Source organism: Cebus imitator, unplaced genomic scaffold (genome assembly GCF_001604975.1).
Source record: "Cebus imitator isolate Cc_AM_T3 unplaced genomic scaffold, Cebus_imitator-1.0 Scaffold359, whole genome shotgun sequence".
NCBI lineage: Eukaryota > Metazoa > Chordata > Mammalia > Primates > Cebidae > Cebus > Cebus imitator.
In genome coordinates this window covers 1,839,199-1,856,591 of record NW_016107674.1, presented here as the reverse complement: position 1 = coordinate 1,856,591, position 17,393 = coordinate 1,839,199, and positions in this window count along the sequence as shown.

Below are 17,393 nucleotides of genomic sequence, written 5' to 3'. Positions count from 1 at the left end.
GGGGGAGGGGAGGAAGGGAGTTACTATCCTCACAGTCTCTGTGGCTCCAGTTCAGAGCCTTTTCTCAGGTTCCTGAGCCTGCCTGTGACACTTAGTCCAGCCCTTCTCAATGTTTGGTGTAGAAAACGCAGCCTTGAATCTCCCATAGCTCTCAGCTTCCTGTTCTTCCCCTGGATGTCTCCTCTGAAGGTATCTCCTTTTCTTCCCTGGAGCCATGCTCCGTCAGAGTCCCTTTAAATAGCCATTTGGCCTAGCCCACACGCTGCTGGAGCCCTGCAGAAGCATTCAGCCCCCTCCCCAGGTCCTCATATGCCAGTCCTCCAGGAACTGGGCTCTTTTAGTGACTGTGTGTAGCCCTTCCTGCAAGGCGCCCCAGGGCTCTGCCTTTGCTCTCTCTTCTTTTCTTCCCCCTGGGGTAGTGGCCCAGACTATGTACTCTAGAGCTGGGCAGCCTGCATTTGAACCCAGCTGTGTTACACCCAACTGTGTAATCTTAAGCTGCTCACCCATCTCTCTGCCTCAACTCCCACATCTGTAAAGTGGGGCAACAGGGGCACCCTCCTGACAGGGCCATGTGAGGACGCAGTGGGGTGACACACACAGAGTGCTCAGAGCAATGCCTCATGCACAGGAAGGGCCCTGCTGGTTTGCAAGGATCATAAGCCACCCCAACTTTTCACAAATGTACTTTTTACCTCTAAGCCCACCCACTGGTGCCATTTTTGGTATTATTTCTTACCAGCACACCTCTGCATTTTCTGTTTCTTTTAGTTTAGGCAAAGCGGAGGGTTTCCGTGAGCTCACATAACTGGGAACAGAGAAGAAGCTAGAGGAGCCCAGCTAGGTCCCCCACCCCGCCCCTGCCTTGCCTGCCTGTCAGTTGAGTCTGTTCTTCTGCAGCTCAGCTTTGTTCTGGAGCCTGGCCTGGCCTCTGATGCTTCAATGACATCTTCACATCTTTGGTTCTGGGACCTGCCTGGAAATGGTCTGTTTTTGATCCTCCCCTCAACCCTTTGAGGCAGCTCATTTCCCAGCTAAAAAAAAAAAAAAAAAAATGAGAAAAGAAAGGGAGAAATCTGCCCCCATGATTCAGTCACCTCCCACCAGGCCCCTCTTCCAACATTGGGAATCACAATTCAACATGAGATTTGGGTGGGGGCACAGAGCTAAACCATACCACACTCTGTCATCCCTGGCCATCAAATGGCTCCACCCTTTGTATTCTATGTGGGTGCTCTCTGACGCAGGGATTAGCATCCCCATTTCATGGCTGGGAAATTGAGGCTCAGAGAAATTAAATAAGCTGCCCAAGGTAACCCAGCTAGAAAGAGGCTGAGATTCAATGCAGGTCTGACTCTGCAGCCCAAGACCTTTTGGCTGCCTCCTCAAAGTGAGGTCCAGACTGGAACTGATGTAATGAAGGAAGGCAGGAGGCTGAACTCTTCTCTCTCTCCCTCCCTTGTGCCTAATGGACAATCATCATTTTTTGAGAGGTCAGTGGAGAAAAAAGTATAGAAAATTGAGCCTAAAGGATCCAAAGATGAAGTCTGACTCAGAGCAGAACACATTTAACTACTTAAAACCATGCTGAAAGGGAGGAAGAAATTTCAAAGTCTGCAAGGAAATTCTAAGCTAAAGGGAACAACGAACCAAGAATTTTTCAAGCTGGTGAGTGGACAGCAAAATGGCGAATGAGTTTTAACAAGGGGAAAATGCAAGGCTGCACTTGGAGAAAATCACCCAAATTGGTCTTAATAGGAGGCTTGTTCTGAACCAGTAGCATTGCTCCAGCAAGGGACCTGGGTGAGTGTGGGCTGTGCCAGAGGACACAGAGCTGCCCACGGCCCCTCTAAAGAAAAGGACGCAAAAGCTACTGGGCATCACTGGAAAAGGCATTGATCACAAAGTAGAAAACAAAAGTAAGACAACAACGAAACTCTTGCCAAGGTTAAAAATAAGGTTTTCATTAGAAGAATGAACGCTCCACTCCCTGTGTCCATGTGTTCTCATTGTTCAACACCTGCCTATGAGTGAGAACGTGCGGTGTTTGATCTTCTGCTCTTCTGTCAGTTTGCTGAGAATGATGGTTTTCAGGTTCATCCATGTCCCTGCAAAGGACACAAACTCATCGTTTTTGATGGCTGCATAATATTCCATGGTGTATATGTGCCACATTTTCCTTATCCAGTCTATCGTCAATGGGCATTTGGGTTGGTTCCAGGTCTTTGCTATTGTAAACAGTGCTGCAATGAACATTCGTGTGCACGTGTCCTTATAGTAGAACGATTTGTAATCCTTTGGATATATACCCAGTAATGGGATTGCTGGGTCAAATGGAATTTCTATTTCTAGGTCCTTGGGAATCGCCACACTGTCTTCCACAATGGTTGAACTAATTTACACTCCCACCAACAGTGCAAAAGTGTTCCTATTTCTCCACATCCTCTCCAGCATCTGTTGTCTCTAGATTTTTTAATGATCGCCATTCTAACTGGCGTGAGATGGTATCTCAATGTTGTTTTGATTTGCATTTCTCTGATGACCAGTGATGATGAGCATTTTTTCATATGTTTGTTGGCCTCATGTATGTCTTCTTTGGTAAAGTGTCTGTTCATATCCTTTGCCCACTTTTGAATGGGCTTGTTAGTTTTTTTCTTGTAAATCTGTTTTAGTTCTTTGTAAATTCTGGATATCAGCCCTTTGTCAGATGGGTAGACTGCAAAAATTTTTTCCCATTCTGTTGGTTGCCGATTTGCTCTAATGACTGTTTCTTTTGCTGTGCAGAAGGTGTGGGGTCAGTTGGGGGGAAATAGGGGAGGGACGGTGAGGGGTGGAGAGCTGGGGAGAGATAGCAGGGGGAGAGATGCCAGATGTAGGTGATGGGGAGGAAGGCAGCAAATCACACTGCCACGTGTGTACCTATGCAATAATCTTGCATGTTCTTCACATGTACCCCAAAACCTAAAATGCAATAAAATAAATAAATGGAAAAAAAAAAGTAAAATCACATACAACTCAAAATTCTTACTGAGGTAGAAAGACTGATCACTGTGTTATTAAAAACAAAGATTCATACTTCAATCATAAGGTTTTCTAGAATTTTAATCTACTCATTTTCTTATATCAAATAATCTTCTTCCCAGACAATCAAAAAGATATTTTCTCAGCCACTGCTGTGTATTTCAAGTGACACCAAAATAATTTTCTTCCTGATAATCAGGAACTAAGTTCCTTAAGGGTCATTCTCAAAGAAGCAAGATATTTCAGCCATTTTGTAAAATTATTAAAGAAACAATTTTGACTAAACACTAACAAAAGAAAAAAGATTCCGGTAACATCATCTCAAACAGATGGTTTCAAATAGTTGGAATGCTAGTCCCTGCATGATACAGTAGCTCCTGAAATAACATATTAGTCCGTAAAAAATTTTTTTAAAAAGGAAGCAGACAAATCAGATGTAGTAACAAACTTCACTTATAGTTGATATGGATATTGCTGTGTTTTCAAAACGTCCACAATCAACAGTATGTTACATATAATTACTAGATCTAGTTTTTAATTTTTATGGAGAGAACAGTATAATGAAATAGCAATTCCAGTAGATATAGGCAAAAATTTGTCATTTAAATTTGTGAAAAGAGGGCATCAGTGATAAAATTATAGGTGGAATTCCAAAGTCCAATTAAAATCCAGACCAAAACATTCACGAAATACTTAGGACTGCATAATTCAAGAAAAAACTACTTGTTGATCAAGTTGTATATCAATTATCAGTAATTCTACCAAAACTGTTTTATCAGTGTGTCTACATTCACAGCTTTTTTTTTTTTTTAACTTTTCACCAGGAAGCCAAATGAGCTTGTACTTTCATATGAAAAAAACAAAACTGATCAAAACTTTAAATGTAACAAATACCATTTAACATTTTTAAACTAAAATAAGGCTAAAGACATGTTACAATTCTACAAATTGTTCCTAGTTTGACTACAGTTGTTGGAATTTGTCAATCAGTTCAGAAACAAATCTTTTTGTCTCCTTTTTAAATCGAATCACTGAAGATTGAGTCATACTTCCCTTTTTATTTCTCCCTTTTTAAAAGCTTCCCTTAAAATAGTTTTGAGACATTTAGAGGAATAAATAATGGAAGAATAGCAAAAAGTAAAATTATCAGGAAATGGTGATAATTTTTTTTAAATTTTTCTTTATTAAAACTGAGGAAGTCTTTCTTTAAATAAAATCTCACTCGGAAGCCATATATCTGTAATTTAGATATGTGTGCATATATGCATATATAACAAAGATCTTTACAATGATTAAAATCAGAACTATTATAAATACACACACAGAACTTCATCTGAGACTTCGCTCTCCTTTGCCACATGAAGGCAAAGCTTCTACAGAAAATAATAACAAGTTTTGAATTTATGCAGAAAAGTTTAAGCTCCACAAATACCATGTATGAGTGATAACTAAAGAGATTAATAAAATTAAAATCCTACGTGTAGAATTTACATAATACCTCATACCCAAATCAGTAAACCAATATAATTTCCACATACTAATATCTGACTTTATATGTGGGTGTGTGGGACAATGATAATTCTTTGTACTAGAGAGTCTATGGATACTTATTTCAATTACTTGTATAGTAAAATATAAATATTTTATAAATGTTACTGGTTTTTAAATGTTGGTTTATAGCGAATGCATATTTTAAAATAAAAAAAGGATTTATAAAAAAAAAAAAAGAAGAATGAACGCATATTAGTGTGGGACATAAAGGAGAATCATGGTTTTTGTTTGTTTTTCCGAAAATATCGTGCTGCCCATTGCTGGCACCAAAAAGGTTAGAAAGATGCTGAGCATCCTCAGAGAGGGCTCCGTGAGCAACGGAGAACCCCAGCCCACCTTGAACCTACCCCTGGACCTCCCTTGTGGCATCTCGGGAAAGCAGCATGAATGTGACAGGGGTGTGGGAAAGGAGGTTTGGCCACAGAGGCCCAGGTTGAACCCTAAGAATGAGTTCAAGAGCCTGGGATTTTCACAGCACAATGCCCACCTTGAGGGTCTGAGTTCGGAGAAGACAGCGTGGCCCTGGACAAGTTACATCCAGGAGCCTCTCCTCTGGCCTGCGGTTTATTTTATGTTGTTTATTCTTGTGTTTGAGGGGACAGGAAGAGGAGGGGATTAACTTGGATACTCCCACACACTAATATTCAGTCTTGAAGAATCCTTGTGGAGTTTCTCTCTGAGACAGACTTGGCCCAGGATGTGGCCTGTCACCCAGGACATGTTAACCACCACTCCCCCAAGCCGTTCACAGCAGACCTGGCTCTAGATCATGGGTTCACGGCTGTAGGAAGAGTGGTCCTAGGCTGAGCTTGGGGCGTAATGTGTCCATTCTCAGGATCTTGCCCTTGAGACATTTTGCTGAAACTTCTAAATCCAAAGATTCCTCTACGGCTGGAACAAGAGCCTCAGATGAGGATTCTCAGAAGAGTTCTTAGGTTCTCAAAAGGGTCAGGAGTAGAGGCCATGACTTTCTGGACTCCCCCTACCCGAGTCCACGTGTCAATACCACCACTGTCCCTGTCACTGACCACTCAGAAGCAAGGCTTTCCCTGGCCCCTGGATCTGGCACATGAGCCCCCCATAGCCCTGGTCCAGGGCCACACCCTGAGCTCTGCTATAGACGGCCTCCCACTCTGTGCTCAGTCCCCTGGGAAAAGACCACTTGTGACCTGGTGGAGTTCCAGTTTGAGGAAATAGAAGGAAATAAGTGCATGAGACAGGAAGGCACAAGGACACACTGGGGAGTGTGGAAAGCAAATTATGGAGAAAAATACTAGGCAGCCAGTCATGCTCCCTTGGTCCCAGCGCAGTTGTGCAGCTCCTGCACTACACAAAGCTGCCAACAGAGGGAGAAGCTGCAAGTGGAGGTTGCCTGCGGCCTAGTGCAGGGCTGTGCCCACCCCCACCAAGATGGGGACTCTTTCTTATTCAATCGGAGATGCAGCATGCACGAGTGAACGGCCCTGAGCTTCACAAAGGGGGAACATATCAATACATATCACCAGTACATATCACTCAATACATATCACCAGTACAACTGGGAGACAACAGATAAGCATGAGTTTCCCTCCTTCTCCAGAGCACACAAGTTACCTGCAGTGATGTGTGCCTGTGCCTAGGCTTGGGAGGCCAGCTCTGCTCAGTGATACCACATCCTTGGCTGGCAGGTGGGGAGAACACTACACAGGTGCTGCGCTTGTTCATCCATGGGGCGGGTACTTACCTGACAGCCCAAGGACTGGGCGTCAGACCTTTGCCTTCATCCAAAGCCTGACGTGGCAGGAACCCCACATGCAGAACAGAGCCAGGTCTGACCAGGGCAGCTTTCCCCCGCCCATTCACACCCACAGGCACAAGAATTCCTCATTCCCATTAACCAGCCATCCCCCAGGGAGCAGGGGACAATGCCCTCCCTGTGGCCGCTCCGCAGGGATGACACATAAGAACCATCCAAAGTGCAAGGGGATTGACCCCTGCTCCGCAGCGCTCTTTAGGCTTAATAGGAACAGCTGGTCAGTGAAGTGTTTGTGAGCAATTTAACAAGGCTCGAACAGCAAGAGGCATCTGCCGATAAATCAAAAGGTATCGCCTGGCTAAATGAGGTTTAATTTACATTCGTATCTGGAGCCGGGAGAAGAGCCTCATTGTGCCCTCCAGTTGTATTCATACCAGCAAGGCCTAGGCCAGTTTGGCATGGGCCAGAGCTCAGTCCGGGGCCGCCTGTTGGGGGGTGATGGCCCCCACAGGAGCGAGCTGTAAAATCAAGCCAAAGTGCTGGGGGGAAGGTAGAGGAAGAAAGGAATGAGATTAAATGTCATTCCTACGCTCACAGAAATAAAATAAAACCAAAGAGCTTGTTTGGAAGCCATAACACTGGGAATGGCCGCCAGCGCCTCCCGAGTGGCCGTCCCCATGACGGCGGAGGCGAGGAGCGCATGCGCAAGAGCTCGGCTGAGCCTGGCAGGGAGAAGGACGTGTCCTGTGGAAATGTCACCGTTAGAGCCATGATGCCCCCCAGGAAAGCAAGAACTGCTTCTTTCTCATGGCTTCCTCACACGAAGAGCTACACACAGACTTTGCCACCTATAGACAAGCCAAGAGTTTCAAGAAAGTTCTCCTCCCGCTGTGAACTGTGAGCTGTGCACAGCCTTGCATTTCCCGAGGCAAATATCAGGCCTCAATGGACTTGATTCTCCCCTCCCCACACATCCCGTTTCTTTTAAAATCAGGGCCCTGGACTGACACCAGGCAAGAAGCTGACCGTTGCTTAACCTATTCTCACTGCAGTGTGTGTCTGGAAAAAGGAGATACGGGAGCTGAGTCATGAGACACCACAGATACACCCTTCGAGGGGGCTAGGTTAGTCAAGTTGCCCTCCTCTTGGGTTCTGTTTCACTAGGGCTAGGCATGGCTTCCGTGTGGGCAGGGTCTCGGGAGTGTAGCAGGCAGCTCAGTTCCCAGGACCCACTGGGCAGGGAAAATGGCTCTGAGAGCAGTCCTGGAAGAAGGTGACCCCTGTACCACCGGATGCCAAGAGTATGACTTCAAGTTCAAATGCATTCAATCAAATACCACCCCCTTATCCATCCCAAGGCCAAGTGTGTCCTTCCCATCTACACATTCCTCTCAGGCAGGCATTCCAGCTTTGTCCTTCTTCAAAGGTTCCCTTGAAATCAGCATATGTTCATGAGGAACAAGACCTGCCAAAGCCGTCTTGCGCCTTTTTGAAGTAGGTTTTGAGGCTGACAGGCTAAGGCAATACCTAATCCTCAGTGTATCTTTTGGGAATTGTGTTCAACTGCTGGGTAAAATGAAGAGGAGATAGAAGTTTCTTTTCCTCTTGCATGAAAGTTTCCCCAGTGGGAGTCCTGGGCTGGCACAGCAACAGACATCCAGGACGAGGTGCCTTCGATCTTTGGGCTCTATATCTTTAGCTGCTGGCTTTCAGTCTGAAGGTGGCCCCACGAGCAAAGGCTGATGCAAACACCAGCTATCACATCCACATTTCAGGCAGGAGGTAGAGGGAAGGGAGGGGCGACAACCATGATGACCAAAGGCACTTCTTTGTTTCTGCTTTTTAAAAAGACAGGCTCTCATTCTGTTGCCCAGGCTGGAGTGCAGTGGCATGATGATGGCTCACTGCAGCCTTGACCTCCTGGGCTCAAGCAGTCCAACCTCCTGAGCTCAAGTGATCCTCCCACCTTAGCCTCTCAAGTAGCTGAGACCACAGGCATGTGATGCCACATACAGCTAATTTTTAAATCTTTTGTGGAGATGGGGTCTCCTTATGTTACTCAGGCTGGTCTTGAACTTCTGAGCTCAAGCAATCTGCCTGTCTCAGCCTCCCAAAGTGATGGGATTACAGGTGTGACCTACTGCACCCGGCCTTTATCACCATTTTCTTTCTTTTTTTTTTTTTTTTTTTTTTTGAGATGGAGGCTCACTCTGTCGCCCAGGCTGGAGTGCAGTGACACGATCTTGGCTTACTACAACCTCCACCTCTCGAGCTCAAGCAATTCTTCTGCCTCAGCCTCTTGAGTAGCTGAGATTACAGGTGCATACCACCACGCTCAACTACTTTTTGTATTTTTAGTAGAGACGGGGTTTCACAATGTTGACTAGGCTGGTCTCGAACTCCTGACCTCAAGTGATCCATGCTCCCTGGCCCCCAAAGTGCTGGGATTACTTTATCACCACTTTCAAGATGAAGAATATGAGGCTTACCCAGCAAACGGCAGCTCCAGAATCTGATGAAGATTTCCTAGAAGACAGACAGGATCTTTACCCCAGTGAGAAGGGACACATAGGAAAAAAAAAAAAAAAAAAAAAAAAGCAAGCAAATACACCACAATGTGATAGCATCTGTGGGAACCCTGAGGGGAGAGTTTTTTTTGTTTTTTGGTTTGTTTTGGTTTGGTTTTTTGAGACGGAGTCTCACTCTGTCACCCAGGCTGGAGTACAGTGGGATGATCTCAGCTCATTGCAACCTCCACCTCAAGGGGAGAGTTTTTAGGGCAACAAAGGGGGTACAGATTTATCCTCGATTCTGACCCTGGGAGTTAGCCTGGACCCTCAAGTCTCCTAAGGACAGCCCTGACATCTATGAGCATCTATGCATTTAGGGATACCAAAATAATAAATAAATTACATTTTTTGCACACACATTGTCTGTGCTTAGTAAACATGGGATGATTGGTCAAAATTAGCCACAGAGTTCCGTAACACTGGTTTTCAGTGAAGTAAATGAGAAGAGCAGATGAATGAGGTAAAGATTCTTCAGCACCTGGAAAAGAGTGGCTCAGCCTTCTCATACAGGTGTTTTGGACACAACAGTGTTTGCTTGCATTGCTCTCAAGATGTTCTCAGAGGAATTGGATAAATGTGATAAATGTAAGAGAGGCAGGAATACTGAAGGTCTCTATGCAGAGTAATGGTCCAAAATTGCTCCCGTTCCGTTTTTTGTTTTGCTTTGTTTTTCACTTTTTATTTTGAAATAACATTGGACTTGCAAGAAGTTGTAAAAATAGTAGAGAGTTCCCATGTACTCTTCATTCAAACTCCACAAATTATAACATCTTACATAAATAACCATAGCACATTATCAAGACCAGGAAAATGATATTGATATAATACCAATACCCAAACTATAGGCCATATTTAGATCTCCTGTTTTAGTACACTGACCTACTCATGCCTGCACCATTAGAATCAGGATGGAGAATTCCATCCCCACTGTGAAATCCCTTGTGCCACCTTTTGTAGTCACTTTGCCAGTCACTGATCAGTTTTATGTTACTATAATTTTGTCATGTTTTAAGTGTTATGTAAATTAAGTCACACGGACCCTTTTATAGTTCTTTTTTTCACTCCACAAAATACCCTAAAGACCCATCCAAGATCCAAAATGTCCTTGAGATCCATATTGGTTCTTGTATCAATAGCGTGTTCTCTGTGTCTGCTAAGCAGGATTCTGGGGTGTGAATGTGCCACAGAATGTGCCATCTGGGTTGTCTCCTATTTCTATGTTATGAACGCGCCACTATAAGTGCTCGTGTACTGCTATAAACATTTGTGTATGGGTGTTTGTATGAACATAAGCTTTCCTTTATCCAGGATAAATAACCAGGAGTGTGATTGCTGGGTCATGTGGTAAGTGTATGCATAACATTTTAAGAAATTGCCAAATTGTTTTCCAGAGTGGCCGTACCATTTCTTTACCCACCAGCAACATGTGAGAGTTCCAGATGCTTCACATTCTTGCTAGCAACTGGTATGGTCAATGCTTTTTATTTTAGTCCTCATAATAGGTATACAGTAGTATCTCATCGTGGCTTTAATTTGTATTTTTCTAATGACCAGAGATGTTGAATATCTTTTACATGCTTACTTCTCACCTGCTCATTCTAGTTGATGAAGTGTCATTGAAATATCTTCCCCATTTATTGATCTCATTATTTTCCTACTGTCAAGATTAAAGAATTCTCTTTTCATTCGGGTTGCAAATTCTTTGTCAGATACATGATTTGCAAATATTTTCTCCTAGTCTGTGACTTGTCTTTTTATTCTACTAACAGTCTCTTTTACATAGAAAACGTTTTTAATTTTGATGAAGTCCAATTTGACAATTTTCTTCTATGGATTGTGCTTTTGGCATCTTATCTAAAGAAATTCTCACCTAACCTGAAGTTGCAAAGATTTTCTCCTGTATTTATTGAGAAATTATAGTTTTACAGTTTACATTTAGATCTATGGTCCATTTTGAGTTAATTTTTATACAATGCGTGAGGTATAGGTTAAGGGTTCCTTTTTTTCCTCTGCCTCTGAATACCCACCAATTTTCCAATAACCGTGTTGAAATGACCATCTTTCTCTTTGAAGCACTTTTGTACCTTTATCAAAAATCAGTTGGTTATACTTTTGTGGGCCTATTTTTGGACTCTGTTCTATTCCATTGATCTATGTGATCATCTACACTGTTACTGCTGCCATATAGTTAGTCTTAAAATCAGATAATGTGATTACTCCAACTTTATTTTTCTTCTTCAAAAGGTTTCAACTATTCTCACTCTACTGCTTTTACATGCACATTTTTTTCCCATTTATTTATTTTATTGCGTTTTAGGTTTTGGGGTACATGTGAAGAACATGCAAGATTGTTGCATAGGTACACATGTGGCAGTGTGATTTGCTGCCATCCCCCCCCATCACCTACATCTGGCATCTCTCCCCTTGTTATCTCTTCCCAGCTCCCCACCCCCCACCATCCCTCCCCTATTTCCCCCCAACTGACCCCAGTGTGTAGTGCTCCCCTCTCTGTGTCCATGTGTACATGCACATTTTAGAGTCAATTTGTATATCTCTACAAAAATCCTATAGATCAATTTTGAGAGAACTGATGCCTTCACTGTGTTGAGTCTTTCGATTCCTGAATGTTTATGTTCTCCATTTATTGAGTTCCTTGATTTATTTCATTAGCGTTTTTCAATTTTCAGCATGCAGATTCTATATCCTAAGTACTTCAATTTCTGAAGCTGTCATGCATGGCATTTTGTTTTAAATTTTGATTTCCACATGTTCTTTGCTAGTATATTTAAATAAACATAATTGATTTTTGTGCATTGACCTTGAATCTTGCACCTTAGTAAACTCACGTTTTAGTTCTAGGAGTTCTTGTGTAGATTATGGGATTTTCTACATACACAATTATGTCATCTACAAATAGGGAAAACATTATTTTTATTGTTTATAGTACATCACCACTTTCATATATTTCCAGATTCAATTTGTTAGCATTTCATTAAGGACTCTGTGTCTATAGTCATGTAGAGTACTGGTCAATAGTTTCTCTCTCTCTCCTTCTGTCCTTATCTGGATTTGGTATCAGGTTAATACTGGCCTCGTAAAATGAACTATGAAGCAATCCTTTTTCTTCTACTATGTGTAAAAGATTATGTTAAAAGTGGTGTTATTTCTTCCCAAAATGGTTGATAGAAATTGCCAGTAAGCCTGGAGATTTCTTTTTCAGAAAATTTTAAACCATGAATTCTATTTCCTCAGTAGTTGTTGGACTATTTAGATTATCTGTTTTATATTGGATGAGTTTTAGTAGCTTGTGGTTTTTGAGAAATTGGTTTGTTTCATCAAAATTTTCAAATGTACGTGTATAGAGTTGTTATTATCCTTTAAGTATCTATGCAATCCGTAGTAACATTCTTTTTTGTTTTTTTGAGATGGAGTCTCACTCTGTCACCCAGGCTGGAGTGCAGTGGCAAGATCTCGGCTCACTGCAACCTCCACTTCCCAGGTTCAAGTGATCCTCCCACCACAGCCTCCCAAGTAGCTAGGAAAACAGATGTGCATGACCACACTGGCTATTTTTTTTTTTTTTTTTTTTTTTTTTTTTTTTTTTTTTTTTTAGTAGAGATGGGGTTTCACCACATTGGCCTGGCTGGTTTCAAACTCCTGACTTCTAGGATCTGCCCATATCAGCCTCCCAAAGTGCTGAGATTACAGGTATGAGAAAATGTGCCTGGCCTTCTCTTTCATTCGTGACATTGGTAATTTGTGTCTTCTATCATTTTTCTTTCAGATTTCTTAGAAGTTCATCAATTTTATTGATCTTTCAAAGAATTAGCTTTTAGTTTTATTAATGTTCTCTATTTTCTGTTTTCAGTTTTATCAATTTCTGCTTTACTTCTTATCTTCTTACTTTGGGTTTTTTCCCCCACTTCTTTTTCTAATATCTTGAAACAGAAGCTCAGATGATTGACTTGAATGCTTTCTTCTTTTCCAATATAAGCATTTAGTGCTACAAACTTCCTTCTAAGCACTTCTTTCGCTGTACCCTATATATTTTTGCTACGTTGTATTTATTTTCATTTCATTAAGTTCAATATATTTTAATTTTCTCTTGAGACTTACCCTTTGATGTCTGGATTATTTAAAAGTGTGTAATTTTATGTGTTTTGAGATATTCTTATTTTTTGTTATTGACCTAAGAGTCAGACAGCATACTGTATTGACTTCAATTCATTAAATGTCAAGATTTGTTTTATGATCCAAAATATGGTCTATTTTGCTGACTATTCCATGTGCACTTGACAAAAATTGTGTATCCTGCCATTGTTGGTTGGAGTGTACTATAATGCTAATTAGATCATGTTGGTTGATGGTGTTAAATTCTTCCATATGCTTTTGATATCCTGTCTAGTAGTCTCTCAATTACTGAAAGAGCAGTGTTGAAGTCTCTGACTATATTTTTCTTCAGCTGTGTCAGCTTTCATCTCAGATATTTGAAACTCTTATTTGATGCATAACATTGTTACATCTTCTTGGTGAATTCACTCTCTTATTGTGCAATGTTCTTCCTTTTCCTTTGCACAAGTCTACATCATCTGATATGAACGCACTCCATCTGTCTTTTAATCAGCTTTACAGAATATATATTTTCATACTTTTACATTTCAGCAACTTGTATCACAGTATTTGAAGTTTCCTGTAGAACACATATAATTGGTTCAGTTTTTTTATTTTTTTTGAGATAGAATTTTGCTCTTTCACCCAGGCTGGAGTGAAGTGGTGTGAGCTCAGCTCACTGCAACCTCTGCCCCCCTTCCCCCACCTGGTTCAAGGATTCTCATGCCTCAGCCTCCTGAGTAGCTGGGATTATAGGTGCCCACTCCCACACCCAGCTAACTTTTCTATTTTTAGTAGAGATGGGTTTTGCCATGTTGGCCAGGCTGGACTTGAACTCCTGACCTCAGGTGATACTCCCGCCTCAGCCTCCCACTGTTGTTATTTTAGGATTTAAGTCTGCTACTTTATTATTTGTTTTCAGTTTGTTTCTCCCTCCCCACTTTTATTGTTCCTTTGTTTCCCTCTGCCTGCTTTCCTTTGGGTTACCAGAACAATTTTTAGTATTCTATTTTAATTTATCTGTAATGTTTTTTAGTATTTTCAAGTGTTTGCTGTAGTGATTATGACATATATACACATATAACACATTACATCCTACCAATATTAACAACTTACTACTTCAAGTGGAATGAATATTAAAACCTTACCTCCATGCAGGCTTCTTTACCACTCCCCTTAATGACAGAAGTGTCTTAAATATTATTACATTTCTTGAGAACCACATCAGACTGTTGTAATTTTCTGCTTCCAATCATAAAAAATATTTTAAACCCAAAAGAAGGATAGTATATATATATTTATCTAGATATCTGCTCTTTTCATTTCTTTTTCGTCATAACTGATGTTCCACAAGTTTCCATCTGTTATCATTTCCTTTCTGTTTGAAGAACTTCTTATAGCAATTCTTTTCAAGCAGGTTTTCTGACAACAAATTCTCTGTTTCCCTTCACTTGGGAATGTTTTCATTTCACTTTTGTTCCTGAAGAAGTTTGCTAGATATAGAATTCTGGGTTGATGGTTATTTTCTTTCAGCACTTGAAAAACATTCTGACTCTTCCTTCTGGCCTCCATGGTTTCTGATGGGAAATTCACTGTCATTATAACCATTCTCTATGACTGCTTTTAAAATACGTTCTTTGTGTTTAATTTTCAAAAATGTGATTGTCTGTCCATGGATTTCTTTAATTGTACCCTGTTTTGGATTTGCTCAGCTTCTTGAATCTATAAGTCTATGTGACTCACCAAATCTGGGAAGTTTCTTGTCATTATTTCAAAAAATATTTGCTCACTTTTATTTATTTTCATCTCTTTCTAGGACTCTGATGATATGAATGCTATATCTTGTGTCACTGTCCCACTGGTCCTTGAGAATCATTTTTTTAAAAATCCATTTTCTTTTTAAATAGATTAGGAACTAAGCTAATTTATTTATACTTATTCTATTTTATTTCTATTCTATTATCTAGAAAATCATTCTATTCAGAATAATTATCCAGAATAAGTCAATAGAATAATTATCTACACTTATTAAAAAATAACTCAATAGGAATTGTTCTATTGAGTTACCTCTGAGTTCAATAACACTTTCCTTTGTCATTTCTATTCTACTATTGAACTCTTTCTGTGAGTTTTAAAATTCTGCTTATTGGGCCAGGAAGGATGGTTTATGCCTGTAATCCCAGCACTTTAGGAGGTCAAGTCAAGAGGATCCCTTGAACCCAGGAGTTCAAGACCAGTCTGAGCAACAAAGCAAGATTTTATGTCTACAAAAAATTGTTTTAATTATCTGGGTGTGGTGGCACACATCTATTGTCCTAGCTACTCAGGAGGCTGAGGCAGGAGGATTGCTTGAGCCAAGGAGTTTGAGGCTGCAGTGAGCTATGATTGCATACCTACATTTCAGCCTGGATGACAGAGCAAGGCTCTGCCTCTAGAAAAAAATTAAAATATTTTAGTTATTATATTTTTTAGTCTAAAATTTCAATTTAGTTCTCCTTTATAGCTTCCATTTTTGCTGAGCATTTACAATTTTCTATTTGTTTCAAGAGTATTTATAATTGTTTGTTGGAGCAGTTTTATGATGGTTACTTAAAAATCCTTATGAGATCATCCTAACGTCTATGTTATCTCAGTGTCAGTAATTGTTGATTTTATTTTCTTATTTGAGTTGACATTTTTCTGATATTTGGTATGACGTATTATTTTGGATTAGCTCTTGAACACTTTATGTATTACATCATGGGATATAATAGAGACCTATTCAATATCTATTTTAGTAAGCAGTCAACCTGTTTAGGCTCAGAGCACACATCATGGCCTACTTTTGTGGGCTTGTGGTTTAAATGTCAATTTTGTTTTCAAAGCCTTTGTAGTGCTATCTCCGCTGCCCCACTTGTATACCACCCAGAGGTCAATCTGAAATCGTCAAGGTATTATTTTGGCTCTCAAACCTATTGCTGTGTTAATTCTCACCAATTTGACTCACAGACCACTTGAAGGTCTTCCCACAACTTTATTCATAAATTTAAAAAATCCCTTTCTTCAGAGAAGTTGACAGAATCTTCCCTGTAATCTTCCCTCCACCGACCCCTTTCATTTGGCTTCCTCTTCTCTGTAATGGCCCCTTACGGAAGGGCTGGGATGTTTCCTCTTTGCTGACATTCACTTAATGCAAGTAGGGATTGTGGGCAGGGTCTCACCGCACACTCTTCCCATGACAGGTGGAGAGGGAACGGTGTGGTGCCTCCTTCATGCAGGGAAGTATGGTCCATGGGGCTCTAATCACAGTCTCCACAGCCACAGCACCCAATGGGGAGGCAGATGGTTGCAGAATTGTTTCTTATCTTTGCCTGGCAGAGGGTGGCCATAGTCAAAAGAGTTCTGTCATACAGGACCACCCTTTTCCTGGTCCTTTAGCTAGAGAGGGCAGGCTTTCCTTGGGGCTTTTTTTTCTTTTTTTTTTTTTGAGACGGAGTTTCGCTCTTGTTACCCAGGCTGGAGTGCAATGGAGCGATCTCGGCTCACCACAACCTCCACCTCCTGGGTTCAGGCAATTCTCCTGCCTCAACCTCCTGAGTAGCTGGGATTACAGGCACGCGCCACCATGCCCAGCTTATTTTTTTGTATTTTTAGTAGAGACGGGGTTTCACCATGTTGACCAGGATGGTCTCAATCTCTTGACCTCGTGATCCACCCGCCTCAGCCTCCCAAAGTGCTGAGATTACAGGCTTGAGCCACTGCGCCCGGCAGGGGCTTTTTTTTCTTTAATTGTCTGAGCTAGTTGGCATTTCCAAGACTGGGGGTTTGTAGTGCCCAGAATAGGATATATGGGAAGCAAACATTCCTCCTCCCCATCCCAACACAAAACACATCTGGGGTTATTCTCAAATTACAGAGTCTCTAGCTATCCATCTTCTTTTCTCCAACTTTCTAGTAGTTAGTGCTTTATGTGTTTTGTCCAGGGTTTTCAGTTGCAATTAGTAGAAGGAATAGGCAGAAGGCACTTACTCCGTTTTGTCTGGAATCAGAAACCCTGTGTTAATAGTTTTAGTGGTAAGTGCTGTGCCCAGGCATCAAGGTAAATTTAACTTTGTAAACAGGAGCTCCCTTGAAGTAAGCCTTGATCCATGGACTCTGGGCTATAGTACCCTCCCTCTCACACAGAATAACCTGGTGTTTGTGGATTACATCTTGGTGATATGATTGCATCTGTTCTTACTTCTCTACCAAACACAGAAGGGGATCACTAGGTTTTGTTTTTGTTCTTATTTGTTTACATCACATAAGAGAAAAGTTAATTCTCATTGTGAGACCACATTAGGGTGCAGCCTAGCATTTGGTGGGATTTGGGGGGTGACGCAGTTAGCTAGACAAAGCAATAACCAATCCACAGAGACTTCAACGTG